The sequence below is a fragment of the Chionomys nivalis genome, chromosome 7 (genome assembly GCF_950005125.1).
Source record: "Chionomys nivalis chromosome 7, mChiNiv1.1, whole genome shotgun sequence".
In the NCBI taxonomy this organism is placed as follows: domain Eukaryota; kingdom Metazoa; phylum Chordata; class Mammalia; order Rodentia; family Cricetidae; genus Chionomys; species Chionomys nivalis.
The window spans coordinates 12,052,700-12,057,121 of record NC_080092.1 but is presented as its reverse complement, the minus strand read 5'-3'; positions in this window follow the sequence as shown (position 1 = coordinate 12,057,121).

Genomic DNA, 4,422 nt, shown 5'->3' with positions numbered 1-4,422 from the left:
TTTGCTACCCTGAGTCACAGTTTTCAATGCTTAAATGTGGAAGTATGTGGGCATTTATTTATTTCTCTTTCCTGCCCTCCTGCATGTTAAGAGTGAGCCAGTAAGTGGCTTCTATCAGCCTACGAAAGTTTTCCAGTTATGTAAGCTGAGACCTAGAGATATTCAGATTTTCAGTGTGCTATGCCATGCTTAAAATCAAGCACAATTCTCAAAGTGGAATCCCCAACTAGTAACAGTAGTGGTTTCTAAAACTTTGATAGAAGTTTAGATTTCCTAGGGTTAAGGCCTTCGCTCAGTGACATAATGTATTTTGTATGTGAAGGATCTGGGTTAAATTTCTAATACCCTCCCTGCAAAGAAAGAAAAAGTAGTGTAGATTCTTGGACCCTATCTTAGTTATTTTCCTATTGTTGTGATAAGATACCATCACTGAGACAACTCATAAAAGAAAGTGTTTAGTTTGGGGCTTGCAGTTTCGAGGATTAAAGTCTATGACCATCATGTTGGGAAGCATGGTAATAGGCAGGCATGGCTTTGTAGCCAGACTTTTCTTCTGTCAGCTCACAAATGATGACACGAGACTTATTAATTATGAGAGATCGGCCTTAGCCAGGCTCGTCCCACTAGCTCTTATAACTTACATTAACCCATTTCTATTCACCTCCGTGCGGCCATGTGACTCGTGGAGTTTACCTCCTCTCTTACATGCCTTGCTCCCTGTGTCTGCTGGCAGCTCCACCTTTCTTCCCAGAGCTCTCTCTGTCCAGAAGCCCCTGCCTCGACCTCCTGCCTAGCTATTGGCCACTTATCTTTTTATTAAACCAGTCACAGTGACACATCTTCACACTGTGTAAAGGAATATCCCACAACATGGCATGGCCCTGGAGCAGCAGCTGAGCCCTGGCATCTGAAGTCACCAGCATGAAACAAAGAGTGCAAACTGGGAATGAATGGCGCTTGCTTTTAAAACCTCAGAGCCCACCCCCAGTGACACACATCCTCCAACAAGACCACGCCTCCTAGCCCTTCCCAAACAGTTCCACCAACCGGGAAGGAAATTTTCAAACACGAGACTTTGGTGGCCATTCTCACTTAACCCACTGCTGCCCACCCAGGGCCCACTGAGTTGGCAGCTAGCCGGTGGTCTCCAGACTGGGCTCAATCCAGCTGTGGTGTTATTAGCGCTGTTTCGGGTGCTCAGGCACAGCTAAGCTAACTGCAGTGGCCACACTCGTGGATGGGCGCATCTGTGTGCGTTTGTCGTGTGGAGGATGGCTTCTTTTTTTGGTTTTTCGAGACAGGGTTTCTCTGTGGCTTTGGAGCCTGTCCTGGAACTAGCTCTTGTAGACCAGGCTGGTCTCGAACTCACAGAGATCCGCCTGCCTCTGCCTCCCGAGTGCTGGGATTAAAGGCATGTGCCACCATCGCCCGGCGGATGGCTTCTTTCTGAGAAGAGTTCTCCAAAGAGCCTGGCTGTGGAAGTCACCCTGGTCCTTAGCTTCCCCACCCCTAAAGCAGATGGCTATTCTCAGCTATGCTTCCCTTTCTCACAGCCCCTCCTCCCGCAAAGCAACAGCAGCATCATACCCCTGGCTGCCATCCTGGGTTGTTTCTTGATGCTTTTTCAGGTGGCTGTTCTGTAGAATGTCACAGTTCTTTGATCCCCACGGTGGAAACCTCCTTAGGCGGTACCACATCTCCTGCTCCCCTCAGCCCCCGCCCTCCTCCCACTAGGCCCTCAACTACTGTTTTACTAAGCCCAGAGTGATCCTTGCAGGCTCTAGCAGGCCTGAGCGTGGCAAAGGTGACTCTGCCAGGTCTAGCCCTCCCCCATGTCCTCTCCCTTGCTAAGCCATCGGATCCATCCCTAAAGCTGGCCCTCAAGGTCCATTCCCTTATTTGGCCATTCCTGAGACTAATCATTAAAGCCAAACTATCAAAACACCAAGGTCCAGCAATCAAAATTCATTATTTTGACTGACCTAATTCAAATACCCAATCAAAACTTCCCAAACGCGTCTTGACCATTCTAACACAGACCTCCTCCTTTTTCCTCTTAAAATGCAAAGCTATTTACAGCAGTTTCTGCCTAATTCAGATTCAGCCAACATATATATATATATATATATATATATATATATATATATTTTTTTTTTTTTTTTGCTTTGCTTTGCTTACTTAATAAATGATCTCTTTGTTTGGTTTGTGATTGGAAGCTGGTGTTTGGGTGTGGTCTGTGCCTACTCCAAGGTCCAGAGGGGAGCATCCTGCCGTACGTGAGCCTTTCAATCTTCATTTCCCAAGAGCAGTCTGTGTTGAGCTCTCTCATCCCTCAAAGTCTTGCCCTAGGGTTTCCTAATATTCTGTGCGGTGAACAGTCATTCCCTACTTTCCGCTGCAGTGGGGAACGGGTCTACCTCACAGTCTGTAGGAGTAGCCCCTAGCCTACATTACCCCCAGGCTTCAACTGTGGGACCAGGAGGCAAGGCTACAGCAGGATCAGGTCTACAGCCAAGAGAAAGCCTGGCCAGGTGAAGAGGTGCCAAACTGCAATCCAACCGTCAAGAAGCTGAAGCAGGACAGACCTCAGGTTATAGGTGGCGGGGGCTACATGGCGTGTTCTACTTTGCTTCCTGTTCCTGTAACAAGCACCCTGACCAAAGGCAGCTTGTCTTACACTTCTAGGTCACAATCCATCATCGAAAGAAGTCGGAGCAGGAAGTCAAGGCAGGATGGTGGACTGCCTGCCGGCTTCACGGCTTGCTTGTTCCCTGGCTCATGTTCGCTAGCTTTCTTATATAGCCTAGGTCCACCTACCTTTCCATCATCCACCCAGAGAGGGCTGAATCCCCTCAACCATCAATTACACCAATCCCTCACAGATATGCCACAGACCAGTCTGATCTGGGCAATCCTGCCAGTGAGCCTCCCTCAGATGATTCTAAGCAATGTCAGGTTGACAGCTGAAGCTAATTAAGACACGGGGAGCTGGGCAGTGGTGGCACATGCCTTTAATCCCAGCACTCAGGAGGCAGAGGCAGGCGGATCTTTGTGAGTTCGAGGCCAGCCTGGTCTACAAGAGCTAGTGCCAGGCCTGGCACCAAAGCTACAGAGAAACCTGTCTCGAAAAACCAAAAAAAAAAAAAAAAAAAAAAAAGACACGGGGAGACCCTTTATGTCAAAACCAACAAAAAACGGCCTCAGAATAAATAAGAACAAATAAACTGAGTAGGTTACAAAGAACAAAGTAGATCTAAAAAGTTAATCGATGACTTGGTAACTTTGAGTCACCAGGGGACCTGGTTAGGGATTCTGAGATGTGACTGACAGCTGACTTGCTAATTGTTAGATTTAGGGTTTTTTTGTTTGTTTGTTTTTAATTCCGTCCAGTTACTACCACAAACAAATTCAGAAAACAGCGCTGCCGCACGGGGAACAGGAAACAAAGTAACAAAGTTCACAGGGTGAAGACAAAAATGTAACAACGTGGGAAACAGTAATCGCTCCCAGAAAAGGGACTGGCGTAAGTGAGAGGACTCTGCCTAGGAATCCGCAGCAATGGGAAACAGACCCCAAGTCTTGCCCTAGCGTTCTCTAATGTGCTGTGACCAGCCATTCTCAGTTTACTGCCTCAGACCGACAAGAAGTCTTGACATGCAGCGTCCAGCACAGGACAGGTACCCCAGGGGTCCAGTAAGCAAACAGGCTGCGGGGAGGCGGGGGAAATGAAGGCTGGTACAAGCTGTGTGGAGAAGAGAAACCTGCCGATTCCTTGTTCTGGCCTCATCACCCTCAATAGACTTCATTTCTTTTCTCGGTAGATCATATCATGAAGAGGTGGACATGATACTGCTTACTGCCCAATACACGAGTGACTACACCGTTTAGCATAATGTAACTATAGCTGCCAGGCACAATGCGATCCCCGATTCACAGGATTTTTGAGGGACTCGGAGCCCGGCCTCAGCAATCTCCACATCAGTGTTAGAGGTGACGTCTCCAAACCCAGTCTCCTTGGCCGGAAGCTCGCGTAGAAGGGACAGGTAGTACCGCTGGGTGGACGCACCCATGACCAACTCCCAGGGGGTCGGACAAGTCAGCGAGGGATAAAAACCCTCTCTGCGTCCGGGCGGGCTTTTTGGGCTAGCCCGCCGGCGCCAGCTGCGCTTCTCCCTGTCCCCCGCCCAGCGGAGAAGGCGGGTTAGCCACGAGCGATAAGCCAATAGACAACCAGCGTTTGAATTTGCGTCCTGATGAAGCCAATCACAAGTGCCCAGAGCCTGCGGGGCGGGAGAGGCTGGCGATCTGGGGGGCGTAACTCCGTGGTCCTACCAGTAGGAGCTCCGGGCGCGTTTGAAAATGGGGCGGGGGTGGTGTCCGCGCCTGCGTGCGGCGCTCAGCGCACTTGCCCCAGGCGCGGGC